This window comes from Microcaecilia unicolor, chromosome 3 (genome assembly GCF_901765095.1).
Source record: "Microcaecilia unicolor chromosome 3, aMicUni1.1, whole genome shotgun sequence".
In the NCBI taxonomy this organism is placed as follows: Eukaryota; Metazoa; Chordata; class Amphibia; order Gymnophiona; family Siphonopidae; genus Microcaecilia; species Microcaecilia unicolor.
The window spans coordinates 118,402,039-118,416,573 of NC_044033.1; the positions used below are offsets into that span (position 1 = coordinate 118,402,039).

The 14,535-nt window shown below is 44.5% G+C and overlaps 1 long non-coding RNA gene across 2 annotated transcripts in view; it reads left to right on the forward strand.

Annotated features, from left to right (window-relative positions):
• LOC115464695 overlaps window positions 1-8,595 on the forward strand; it is a 58,565-nt gene extending 49,970 nt beyond the window's left edge. For both annotated transcript variants that reach the window (XR_003941268.1, XR_003941269.1), the window contains exons 4-5: window positions 7,123-7,312; window positions 8,357-8,595. This is a non-coding gene — a long non-coding RNA (uncharacterized LOC115464695). The remainder of the gene's footprint in view (window positions 1-7,122; window positions 7,313-8,356) is intronic.
• The last annotated feature ends 5,940 nt before the right edge of the window (window positions 8,596-14,535 follow it).

Consider the following 14,535-nt stretch of genomic DNA (forward strand, 5'->3'; position numbering starts at 1 on the left):
CTGCCAGCACAGGTATTTCATTTACTTTGGTGGGGAGGGGAGGGTGCTGGGAGAGGAGGCAGAAGTTAATTTCGGTTTTGCTTTGAGTGGTGGCAGGGCTATGGTGGTAGTGCACATGAAATGTTTGGCCCACCCACTTTGATCTTGGGCCCGCCTTCAATTGGCAAATCCTCTAGCATCAAAAACAATACATTTTTTGAAAAATGAGCAGCATAACTCAGCAGCTTCTATGTGAAAGTGCTGGCATTTCCATGTGGAAGCAGTGAGTTTTTCTGTGTGTAAGTGGTACTGCTTCTATGTATAGCTAAAGCGGCTAGGGCTCTTCAACTTGGAGAAAAGACGGCTGAGGGGAGATATGATAGAGGTCTATAAAATGAGTGCAGTGGAACAGATAGAAGTGAATCACTTGTTTATGCTTTCCAAAAACTACAACTAAGGGGCACGTAATGAAGCTAGAAAGTAGTAAATTTAAAACGAGTTGGAGAAAATATTTCTTCACTCAACGTGTAATTAAACTCTGGTATTCGTTGCCAGAAAATGTAGTAAAAGCCATTAGCTTAGCGGGGTTATAAAAGGTTTGAATGGCTTCCTACAGAAAAAGGAAAGAAATCCATCAAAAGACGGAGAACTCTAGACAGCCCACGGACAACAACACAATGAGATAAAAGTGGGAGGACGACCAAGGATTCCAAAGGCTGAGAAGATGTAATAATAAAGATGTTTATTAAGGTATAAAGACGTTGTGTTTCGGCTGTTAGGCCTGCATCAGGAGTCTTGTTATCAAATACCTTGGGAGCTATTGATGAAGACAATCCTCAAGACAAAGAAGGTCTTTAAAAAGACCACTGTGGAGGTAAGCGTTCTTAGTTGTTTCGATGGACTACGCACTTGCACTGGAGTACTGCATTAGCTCCCAAGGTATTTGATAACAAGACTCCTGATGCAGGACCAACGGCCGAAACACAATGTTGTGTCGAGTCTTTATACCTTAATAAACATCTTATATTATACATCTTCTCAGCCTTTGAATTCCTACAGGAAAAGTCCATAGACCATTATTAAAATGGACTCGGGGAAATCCACTGCTTAGTTCTAGAATAAGCAGCATAAAATGTACTGTTTTGGGATCTTGCCAGGTACTTGTGACCTGGATTGGTCACTGTTAGAAACAGGATGCTGGGCTTGATGGACCTTCGATCTGTCCCAGTATGGCAATACTTATGTACTTTTGTAGTTATTAAAATGGTCTTTAAAAAGAACTTTTCACAATGCTCCTGTAGCAAGCTTCAGTGAAAAATACTATGCCACGAATACATCAAAAACTTATGACCTCTGAGGCAGGCACTATGTACCGAAATACGGTGTCATGTTTGACTTTGCAAAATTTCTGCAAGTACCAGAAATAAAGTGTTTTTGTGATTTGATGATCATCTTGTGTTCCTGGTTTTTCCGAAGCTTTCTCCAGCTTCCAACGATCATTTGTTGTCCATGTACGTTTTATAAAATACACGTGTGGATCATAACCTCATATCCATCTGCCCAAATTATGCCTTGAAATGCCAACACATAGATTCCTGGATTCTACATACAGCACTCAAAATTGCATGTGGAAATTTGGACATACACGCAGATTCTGCATGCAATTTAGTTGAATAATGAACCAATTAGCGCTGATAGTTGGGCAATAATAATCATTTGTCAGTGGTAATTAGCAACAATTAGAATGTACTTACGCATCTTGCTAGGCGTATTCTATAAAGATGCTTATGTAAATTCTAGTTCACATCTCTGAAAAGGGGGCATAGCCATAGGAGGGTCATGGGCGTTCTAAGAATTGGCATGCACTGTTACAGAATATGCCCAATCTGCACTAATTTAGGCGTGGGGATTTACGGGTTTCATTTGGTATAAATCCTCATGCTTAGAAGTTAGGCATGGATCCTGGCACTAGGCACTATTCTATTAATAATGCCCAACTCGGAATGCTGTTTATAGCTTAGCGCTCCATTTTTCGGCACCACATATAGAATTTTGTCCAGAGTGCATAAAAGTGGGTGCACATTCTCCATGTGCATGCATTTTACATGCAAAGTTTAATAAAAGCCTTTGTATATCTGCATATAAAAGACTACAGAACAGTTTTATAAAATTTTCCCAGCTGAGGCAGTTGATTCAGGCATGACATAGGGTGGCAGCAGGGACTTAGAGATCTACAGCTCAGGAGAAGCCAAAATAAAAGTTGCCTCCTTGTGGCCAAAGGGACAAGCAGCTGCTGTGGCTCAGCCCAGCATGATGGGAACAATGGGGAACCAACCACACATGGCAGTCTCCCCCAGACTCTATCACATCCTTTCTGGGCCCAAGGACCTCACAGCTGCTCTGCCAGGTGCAAGACCCCCCCCCCCCCCAAACCAGTCCCCAGGCTGGTAGGTAGTGAGGTGGGAGCAGTGCCCATTTGCTCCCACTTGTGTCCTCAGGTGTAAAAAAAGAGACTTCTAGCGGTAATATTGTATTTTACCACTAGAGGTCAGGCTTCCATATGGAGGGTAGGGTTCTTGAATCTGTAATGGGAGTGAATTTAAAGATTGTTTTTCAACCCTGTCTTGAACGACCAGTGCACTTGGGGTCTGTATTGTTGAGAAGTAATTCTGTTTAAAAATGATTGTTTAAGTGTTACCTTAAAGGATTGCTTTTCAACCCTGATTTTGTTCGATAATGAACTCTGAAGTAATCTTGTCTTTGACCGAAAGTAATTTCTTGAATGCAGAAGACACAGCCCTAACTAATTTGGTATGCAAAGGGGAGGATGGCACTGGTTTCCCAGGCCCAGCTTGGCCACCTGGACTTGGGAAAGCACGTGATCACGTTCCCACAGACGTAAGCATAGAAGCTGTCTGTAACTTTCCTTAGCTCGGGACATGAGCTCAGAGCCTGTAAAAAGGGAGGGCTTGTCACAGTAAGGTGGGGTCATCTGTGAGTAACATAAGGACTGCGCAGAGGATTTGCTGTTCCTGGTCCAAAAAGCTCCTAGCTCTCGCTGTGTAACCGCCCCCCCCCCCCAGCTGATAATAAGAACCTGGATGATGGAGATCAGTGATGATTGTATGTATAATGTATATTCTTGCTTCCTTTCCTGGTCTAAGAACTCTTTGCCTTGCTTAGATGTAGAGACCAGTGATGTAATGGTTGTTTATAGAGCTAATTATTGTATATGTGCTAACATATATATATATATATATATATCTATATATATATATATATATATATATATATATATATATATATATATTAACCATTGTAGAATTTAGCTTCCTCTAATAAAAGGTTTCATTTACTTATTACGAATCCAAAAGAATCCACGGTAATTATTGGGTAGTCTGTTTTAGTGAGACAGGCCATAAATCCATAGCAGAACAGCATCTGAGGGTAATTGTGAGGGCCTGGGGCTGGGAAGGGGTGAAAGGGTGCAGAAAGAGATTTTAACTTAAAGCAGGATGACATAGTGTGCAAACTGGCAACAGGACTTCGGGCAATTATGAAAATGTTAAGATATGAGCTTGGTTTTCAATTCCCAGCACATAGAGGGGGACATAAAGAATGATGAGATCCTCCTACTGATTTAGTCAGGTCTTCTTTCTGATTATTTTTGACACTGGTTTTCAAGGGAACTGAAAGAGAGAATGTGAAAGTGCAGGTGTTTCTCCAGAATAGTAGGATTTATGTTGAGCAGTTTTGGTTATTTATTGAAAGCTTTCAAAATCCCAATAGGGCAGTGATCTTCAATCACAAGGGCCAGGGGCCACTAGCAGCCCTTGAGGCCCCATCATCATCCCTTTTTTTTCTTCTTGCTGCAGCAGTCTTTCCTAACAAAATTCTTCAGCCTCCCTTCCCAGGGTGGTTCAAGATGTCACCCTGAAATCCAGCATCGAAGGCACAGTTGGCTCAGAATTTCTGCATCAGACAGCAATTGCCCCAGAATTTCTCCTGCAGATAGTACCAAAGCTCTTCTGGAGATCTTTGTTATGAAACTTGCAACAAAACATAAGCACAAACACAATCAGCTCTTCATTTTATATAAATGTACAAAAAAAAAAAACCCAAACACCCCAGGAGACAAAACCTTGTCAGACCACACTGCAGTTCCGGAGCTTGTATGTTTGTCAATTACATGTAGGGAATTTTTTGCACAGTTAAAAGCACCTCGGATAAAACCTTTATTAAAGAAGGTTAACAGCGCCTTGGTCTGTAATGAACTACCAATCAATATAGAACTTACCAACTGCAGCAAAAATGTTTGTCTTGTGTTGTCACTGATCGTTTATGTGATCATTCGGAATTTGCTAAGGGTCTTGACTGTGCAGTTCAACTGTAGGGAAGGATTTAACATAAACTTTGATACTGATGGATGATAAGAGGAATACAGTATATTGTGGAGGGACAGAATTACTGATCCTCTTCGGGGGGGGGGGGGGTTGCCACAATTTGGATCTGAGAGATAGCTTTAGGGTGCAGTAGACATTTGTTCTTGGTAGCAAAGGGAAGGGAGCTGTTCAAAATTGCAGAAGCTGCCCTTGGGGGTTCCACAGGGCTCTCCCCTCCCTCAATACTTTTTAGCATTTCTCTGGGTTTGGCGGCTGAAGTTACCTGGCAGTGTAACTTTCAACCCTTCATTATACAGATGACATTCAGATTTGTGGCCTTATATTTGAAGTTTGGAGGAGGTACGAGGGTCAGTTGAAGAATGTGTGTGAAAATTGAGAGGTTGGTTAGATTTATATATATTCAAGTTTCCTAGGTTATTTAGTAGTTGATATGCTGCCCATTGAATAACCATCTGAGTGGCTTATAATAAACTATAAAATAAAAAACAGAAGCAAAGAAATGCAAAGACGACAAAGGCAGAGAAATTTCATTCCTAAATTAGATTGAGGATTAACCTAGAAAAAACGGAAATATTGTAGTTAAGCCAGAAATTAATGCTAGTTCTAACTTCGACCTAAGACGTGATAAATTTCAAAGAATACAAATTTTGTAGCTAAAGGTGGTGACTAGGAGCACTAAATGGGATATGATTTCACCTATCCATTTATTGCAGTGGTTGCATATTGAGCTGTGGATAAAATTCAAGATAGCATATTGAATGTTTTTTGTTGTTTCAAGAAATAGACCCAAAATATTTGTGAGATAAAGGAAAAAACTATATAAGCCTGGATAGACATGGGCTAGATTCTATATAAGGTGGCTAAAAAATCCACATGGTAAACATCTCCGACTATGTGTATTCTATAAGCGGTACCTAGATTTAGGTGCAGTATAGAATGCGCTTAGTTGATATCCCAGCACCTAAAATTATATGCCTCCATTTACACCAATGAAAACATGGCGTAAATCCCCAAGTATAGATTTATGCACATTGCGCCATATTCTATAACTACGTGCGTAAATTTGGGAATACCCACAGAATAACCATTCATCCATAGCCATGCCCCTCTTGAACTGCACATATTAGCATTTAGGTGCAGTTCATTACAGAATACAATTAGCAAGTTGTGCGTGCAAATTTTAATTATTGTCAATTAGTGCACATTATTGCTTGTTAAATTCTGTTATCAATGCTGATTAGCTTGTTAACCCAATTATGTTATGTGTGTTGTTATAGAATAAGCCTGGATTTCAGCATGGATCTCTAGGAGCGCTATATAGAATCCAGGGGTATGCTCTAGCCAACAAAAGAATTTTGTGCTCCCAGGATCTGGTGACTTGATTGGTTAAAATGAGGTGTAAGTGTTTGCTGGGTGTGGTTCCCATATTATGGAATAACCTTCCTTGAGCTTTGATGGGGGCAGCAGATTACTTGCAGTTTCACTGCCTCCTAAAAACTTGGCTATTTGGGTCCTTTGTTGGTATGCCTATGGGGTGATTTTTGGTAGTACTGATTTACATTTATTTTATCTTAATTTAACTATGGGTTATGTTTAGTAAGGATGTTGATTGTATAACTGTAGTTGTGTGAATTTGGTAACCCACTTTGTATATTCTGAGGCATGAAAAGGAGGCACAAATGGTCTTTGTGAACTGGAAATCTGTACTCATTTTGAATGTGACCTTTTGGTGGAACACCATCTTGATTGTTCATAAATTTGAATGTAAAGTTTCTGACTGTACTAACCACTGTTGAGAAAATATGGGTTACATACGCCAATTGATTGACGTTCCATTAAATACATGATTATTCTACATGTACTTCTCATAGTGGTTTTAAGATTTGTTTCTCGCCATAACTTTTGTTTACCTCTGTTGTTGTGTTACTGTCATTTTGGGAAAATGTATAAAGTGGTATAAAAAAAAGTGGTATATAAGATTTAAAAATGAAAATTAACTAAATCATAACCGTTCTTAATGTGCCTCTCTGCGCTTCTCCTTTTGGCCAAATTATTTGACAATCAGCCCTGAGTGCCTTCTGAATTCTAAGCTCTTCTGTTATCTTTCAGGCCTCTTATGTTAAAAAGCAATCCTTAAGTCCAGGCACCTCTTAAAGTTTGAGTCAAATCAAACCCTTAAAGAGTTGATCAAGAACCCACAGATGAACTTTATATTGCATTTAGTACTCAACTTTTAACCTGGTTTTGCATATTACTGTAGCATGGCACTGATCCATTGTCTCACTTATGTTGCTACTTTTGAAATCAATTTAATTATATCCCATGAGCAAGATTCATGGCTTTGGAATCACTAGGCCTTTCCTCTCTTTCTGTGTCTTTTTGTTGGTCTGTTTTACTCACAGGCTCCCAGAGGAGCTCTCAAGTGGTTTGTGAATGTTTTGCAATGCTTTGTTTCACAAGAGAATGCTGGCGTTTCAGTTCTTGAATGCCAGTGGAGTTCTCAGTAGCACTGGAAGTTAGACTCGGGCTAATTAGATACTACACCATGCTTGCAGATTTACTGGTGCTAGTCATTGACATATTACTAGCGTCTTTTGTTTCCCTGGCATTGTATTCCGCTGTTTGTTTTGTAGTGACAGTTTGCTTTGCTAGTGTTTTAATTATTTGCTCGTACAGAGGAAAAACGAATTGGAAATCAACATCTTAAACTAAAACAAAATATTACTGACCCTTTCTTAAGGTATTCTATTGGATAAGCACCTGCATTTGTGCTGAACTGAGACCAAGAAAGATTTATTATGTCTGATACATATTCTGCACCCAAGGGAAAAGATGCAGCAGTTTTGGAGGCTTCCAGTAAAACATCAGGCCAGTGTAAACGGAACAGAAGAGGACTCACCAACCCACTGGAAAGCACATTCTTCAGAAAGGTACTTTTCAGGCTTTTGCTGAGACATTTCATGTGTAACTGAAATCATTCTTTCAGGTAACTATATACGTCTGTATTTAATTTGCCATTAGCATTCTAGGAAAGCGATCAATGACTGAGCAATACATAATTGTAAACCAGTGACTGGTAGATAATTAATTTATATTCAGTCATGGGATCTTTCCCACAACAATGCAAGATACTTACTGTTAATGCTGTGTACATAGATAAGCACTCATATGAACAATTAAGTAATTTTTATTATTGTGGACCATGATCCCCACTAGGTGAAGGGTTTTCAAAGGCAAACTCCATAAGAAATTTCCCTTTGAACTCAACTTGTAGGCTTGTGTAGACTTCGATAATTGACCTCATTATATACACCATTCTTAGGGGCCCTTTTACTAAGCTGCGGCAAGCACTAACGCGTGCTTACCGCAGGCTAAAATTCACTACTGCAGGGCACACTCAAGTGTCCTGTGGTAGTTTTTTTAGCGCGCTACCCACATGCTAAAAATATTTAAAAAATTTCTAGCACTGGGGATGTGTGTGGGGTGGAAAGTAGGCATACCCGGTGTTAATCGGTTAGCGCAGCTGCATCACCATGCGCTAACCGATTAGCATGTGGCTAGCACGTGAGCCCTTACTGCGTAGTAAATAGGTGGCAGTAAGGGCTCCTGCACTAATGGCCCCACACTAATTGGGAAATTAGTACACGGCTATTAATTGGAAAAATAGAAAATGCAGCCATTTTACTGCTGTGTTAAAAGTAACCTCAGCGTTTAGGAAACCCACGTGTTAGTCTTACTGCAGGCCACTTTTTAACGCAGCTTAGTAAAAGGACTCCGTAATATGTTAACACACATCACTTTTAGTAAACTATTAATGAGAAAGGATAATGTTTTCTTTAGTGCAAATAAAATGATTCGTAAATTGAAATCTTGATATACTAAAAGTTTGAATCACAGTAATTTGTTTCACATGATAAAACCTTTATTTGATTCATGTGACCTTCAACTTGTATATCCTATTTATTTTATTTTAGTATCAAAGTATTAGTACATGAAAGAAGAACATACTATAGGAAACTGACTGAAGAACCTACATAGGATTATACAAAACAATTGAAAGATCTTATCAAGACATTTCCAAAGCAAGTATATCTACATCTAAAATATCTCATCCCATACCATTCTGTGGGCACTTCCTACAAGCCACCTATGATCCATGAACCTGGAAACCCTGATAGATGAATCATTTCTGGTATTGGCACACTCACAGAGAAAATAGCTGGACTTGAAAATCCTGAAGCTCCTAGTACACAAGACACCACAGATTTTCTGAACAAATTAAAAAAAAATCTAGTTACCACCTGCAGTTATGCCATCTGCTTGAGGAGTGCATGTGACAAATTCCTAAAAGCATTTACCCTGGAACACCAAACCGCACTAGAAGCTATTACAGAATTAATCAAATACATTCTGACAATTATTTCCACTTCAATAATGACCTCCATCTACAAATCATGGGTCCTGCTAGGGGCACTAGGGTGGCATAAAAGTATGCCAACCTTTTCCCCATAAATTGATTATTTTTGAGCAGTGTTGCTCATACTCTACATTAACATTTTTATCTTTTGTAGTGGACCAGACACTGACGCAGCTGTTGCAAAACATGCCGCATGCCGGCCAGCAACATTTTGAATATATAAATTAAATACAAATGGTTTTACGAATCCTGAATTATGATGAATTAACTAAATTGAACACATTTCTAAAAACTTTTAAGTCACAATAGACCAGTGAGGAGGCAAACGGGCATAATCGAAAGAGAAGGGCGCACATCTTTCGACACAAATCGAGAGATGGGTGTCCTTCTCTCAGGGTCACCCAAATCAGCATAATCGAAAGCCGATTTTGGGTGTCCACAACTGCTTTCCATCGCGAGGACAACCAAAGTTCACGGGGACGTGTCAGCAGCGTAGCAAAGGCGGGACGGGGGCGTGGTTAAGAGATGGGCATCCTCGGCCGATAATGGAAAAAAGAAGGGCGTCCCTGACGAGCATTTGGCCGACTTTACTTGGTCCCTTTTTTTTCACGACCAAGCCTCGAAAAGGTGCCCGAACTGACCAGATGACCACCGGAGGGAATCGGGGATTACCTCCCCTTACCCCCAGTGGTCACCAACATTTTTTTGCCAGCCTCTATGCCAGCCTCAAATGTCATACCCAGCTCCATCACAGCAGTATGCAGGTCCCTGGAGCAGTTTTTAGTGGGTGCAGGCGGACCCAGGCCCATCCCCCACTCACCTGTTACACTTGTGGTGGTAAATGTGAGCCCTCCAAAACCCACCCGAAACCCACTGTACCCACATGTAGGTGCCCCCCTTTATCCCTAAGAGCTATGGTAGTGGTGTACATTTGTGGGGAGTGGGTTTTGGGGGGCTCAGCACCGAAGGTAAGGGAGCTATGCACCTGGGAGCAATTTTTGAAGCCCACTGCAGTGCCACCTAGGGTGCCCGGTTGGTGTCCTGGCATGTGAGGGGGTACCAGTGCACTACGAATGCTGGCTCCTCCCACGACCAAATGCCTTGGATTTGGTCGTTTTGAGATGGTCATCTTCGGTTTCCATTATCAGCGAAAACCGAGGTCGACCATCTCTAAGGTCGACCTAATTGTTGAGATTTGGGCATCCCCGACCGTATTATCAAAACGAAAGATGGGACGCCCATCTTGTTTCAATAATACGGGATGCCCCGCCCATTCGCGGGGATGTCCTCAGAGATGGGTAATCTCAGAGATGGTCGTCCCCATTTGATTATGCTCCTCCACGTGAGCTAAGAACTTTATCTGGCTCCTATGAAAACATTTGCCACTGAGGTGAACTTTGTAAACAGAACACTGCTCTTTTATGTATTTAGCAGATGTAAACTGAAGGGACATTGAGTTGTTTGAGATATTTTCCCATGGCAGAATTGGAAGATTCTTAAAAAAATACATATCAGACTAAACACTTTGGGGTCCTTTTACAAAGGCGTGCTGAAAAATGGCTTGTGGTAGTGTAGGAGCAGGTTTTGGGAGTGCACCGATCTATTTTTCAGCATGCCTGTAAAAAAGGACCTTTTTTTGCCGAAAATGGACGTGCGCTAAAATCAAAATTGGTGCGCGTCCATTTTGGGTCTGAGACCTTACCGCCAGCCATTGACCTAGCGGTAAAGTCTCACGTGTTAACAAGGCAGTAACGATCTATGTGCGTCAAATGCCTCTTGGCATGCGGCCGATAAGCAAAGCCAAAAATAAAAAATATGTTTCAGACCCGCATATTGAATGCACGCCAAAAATGAAATTACCGCAAGATCCACTTGGTAGCCGGGCGGTAACTCCATTTTGGCGCGCGTAGACACGCGGCTTAGTAAAAGGACCTCTTTATACATTACTGTACATTGATTACATTTTTATGAAACAATTTTACAATTCTTTTAATGCATCTCATCCTTCTGTCAGAATCAAAATTGACTACTCCATGGTTTAAGTTAACTTTCTAGATACCATAGTTTCTATCAGTATTGGCTATATAAGAAACAAACTGACAGATGCAGCTTCCTCCACAATTCTAGCTTCCACCCTTCATATACAAAAAATAAATCCATTATACACAAAAACCCACATGATACTACCATATGTGCTCTAAGCCAAGAGACGGAGATAAACACCTCAAAATCCTGACTCAATCTGTCATATAGAAAGAGTGCAACCCCCGTCAAATAGAAAGACTACAGCCCCCAAATGACCTCAAGGAAGATTGTCTCATCACTTCATACACCCAGAGAAAATCTGCTACAGTATAAAGAAAAGAATCTCAGAGAGGCAGCAGTGTACCTACCTTATATGGCACCCCAGGTGGAGCACCCCCCGGGCAGCGCACACCCCGTTCCTCCAATCAAGGGGGTGCACTGAGCAGGTGTGCGGCTGTCAGCTCTGCCAGTCCCCTGCCTCCTCTGATGCCAGCTTCCTGTTCCAGGGCAGGGAATAGACAGAGCCGACAGCCGCGCACCCCCTTGCTGCCAGCACCTGGGATGAACCGGCCCCACCACCCCACCTTAGGTATGCTAGAGCAGAGAGAGTCCCTTTTGTAGTATTATACTACCAGAGCTTGAAAAAATGGGAAAAGAATCATAAAAGACCAACAGCCACTACTCCAGGAGGATGAATTACTAAAGAGATTATTCCCAGCTCCACCAGTGCTGGCCTTCCAACAACCACCAAATGTGAAGCAAAAATTAGTGAAAAACAAACTCCCAACAGAAACTGAAAAAGAAGAGAATGGCATAAATCCCTAAAATATACCCCCACAGTCACCCACAGAGTAAAAATATACAACATAAAGGGATCCTACTCGGGCTTTTCCTCAAATACTATATATATATATATATACTAGTAAAAAAGGCCTGTTTCTGACACAAATGAAACAGGCGCTAGCAAGGTTTTCCTCGGAGTGTGTATGTTTGAGAGAGTGTGTATGAGAGTGACTGTGTGAGAGAGAGTGAATGTGCAAGTGTGTGTGTGACAGAGAGAGAGTGAGACTGGGTGCGAGTGTGTCTGTGAGAGAGAGACTGTGTGTGTGATTCTTCTCTCTCCCCTGCCCCCCCTCCAGCCACCCAGCGATTCTCCTCTCTCCCCTGCCCCCCATCCAGCCACCCAGCGATTCTCCTCTCTCCCCTGCCCCCTTTCCAGCCACCCAGCGATTCTCCCCTGCCCCCCCAGCCACCCAGCGATTGTCCTCGCTCCCCTGATTATCTCTGTCGAAGCAGCCTCATTATTGAAAGCCCGTCTCTAGCCTTCCCTTCAAGTTCGTTCCCTCAGAGTCCCGCCCTCGCGGAAAGAGGAAATGATGTCAGAAGGCGGGACTCTGAGGGAACAAACTCGAAGGGAAGGCTGGAGATGGGCAGGGCTTTCAACGATGCGGCCACTTCGACGGAGGTAATCAGGGGAGCGAGGAGAATCGCTGGAGGGTGGGTAGGGGAGAGAGGAGAATCACTGGGTGGCTCAGGAGAGACCTGTGAAGTTACGCATGCGCAGAACAGCCTCTGATACGTCCCTCATGCTGGTGACGTTGCGTTCCTTTGCTAGCAACTCTGCAGCGTTCCCTTCCCTCTCACTGTTCCGCCCTCAACATCATCACGTTTTGACACGAGGGCGGGACAGAGAGAGATGGTGACAGAGTTACGAACCCTTCTTTGCAGTCTGCCACGGAGTCAGCTTCATAACGTTGGAGGTGCAAATTATTATAGTAGATATATATTTTCAATGCAGAAAATGTGAAGAAAGGTGTTATTCTCCGAGGACAAGCAGGCTGCTTGTTCTCACGACTGGGTGACGTCCGCGGCAGCCCCCACCAACAGGAAGAAGCTTCGCGGGCGGTCCGCACGCAGGGCACGCCCACCGCGCATGCGCGGCCGTCTTCCCGCCCGTGCGCGACCGTTCCCGCCAGTCTTTTCTTTTCTGCGCCTGGAGAGAGTCGTGCGACTGCCGCTCTCTCTTAGTCAGCCCCGGAAAACCGTCGCGTTGTTCGCAAATTCGTTTATTTTTGTTTCTGTTGCCACGCGCTCCAGTTTTTTCCTTACATTTAAAAAAAAAAAAAGAGAGAGAGAGCACGCGCTTTATTTTCCCCTCGTTTTCTAGCGGGGGCGTCGCGTTGCAGCCTTGTGGCCGCGCGGTCGATTATTTTTCGAGGTGTGATTTACCGCCACCATCGACGACTTTAACTTCGCCGACGCGATTTTTCCGTCGATGTCCTCGAAGGTCCCGAGTGGATTTAAGAAGTGTGATCGGTGCGGCCGGCCTATCTCGCAGACCGACACCCACGCTTGGTGCCTCCAGTGCCTCGGGCCGGAGCACAATATCAAGTCGTGTTCTTTGTGTCTTGGTCTCCAGAAACGGACTCAGGTTGCGAGGCAAGTTCTTCGGGACCGTCTTTTTGGAACTTGCGCCGGCCCCTCGACGTCGACCTCGACGGCATCGGTATCGATGGCCGGTTCTTCGGTACCGGTATCGATGCCCGCGAAATCGGCACCGATGGCATCGACCCCAGGAGCACAGGTCCCGTCGGCCCGCCAGTCCTCCGGCGAGGGTAGGGGTGAGAGGCCGCGTGGGCAATCGGCCCCGGTCACTCCCTCGGCCCATGGCCCTCGGGACCGAACCCTGTCTGACCCGGTTCCTCGAGACCGAGGGGGATCGACCTCCTCTCCTCCATTCCACCTGGCACCGATGACGGGCACCGCAAGAAATCTAAGAAGCACCGTCATCGGTCGCCTTCGATGCATCCGGCTCTCGGTACCAGCGAGGAGTCGACGCCGAAGCGTCCGCGTCGAGAGGAGAGATCCCCTTCGGTAGTGGAGGTACCGACGCGTCAGGGTCCCAGCACTTTGGTGCAGTCTCCTGGACCCGAGCAGCTTCCGGCACCGACACCTCTACCGGCCCCCCGTCTTTCCCGGCAGCGGGCCTGGACGAGTGCCTCCGAGCCATCCTTCCGGGGATCCTGGAAGGGCTGAGCGCCAGGCTGTGCCGGCGCCGGGGGTGCTTGCGCCCTCGGCGCCGTTGACTGTGGAGCCAGCGAGCTCTAGCCCGGTGCCGAGGCCGTCAACACCGCCGCCGCTTGCGGCGCCGGTCTCGACCCCACGCAGGTGGAGTCCTCGTCGACGTCGATGGAGGGAGCTTCGTCCCCGCCGGCGCGGGAGTCCACCGCTCGACGACACCGAGGCCTCGGTGCCTCGACGTCGAGCCGGGCCCGGTTAAGGACTTAGCTACATGAGCTTATGTCTGATACCGAGGAAGAGGCCTCGTGGGGGGAAGAGGAAGACCCCAGATATTTCTCCTCAGAGGAGTCTGGGGTCTTCCCTCGGACCCCACGCCTTCACCAGAGAGGAAGCTCTCGCCTCCTGAGAGCCTCTCCTTTGCCTCCTTTGTAAGGGATATGTCTATTTGCATTCCCTTCCCCGTGGTCTCTGTGGATGAGCCAAGGGCTGAGATGCTCGAGGTCCTCGACTATCCATCACCACCTAGAGAGTCCTCCACGGTTACGTTGCACAATGTCCTCAAAGAGACACTGCTTCGGAACTGGATGAGACCACTATCTAATCCCATCATTCCCAAGAAAGCAGAGTCCCAGTACAGAATCCACTCGGACCCAGAGTTAATGCGGCCCCAATTGCCCCATGACTCGGCGG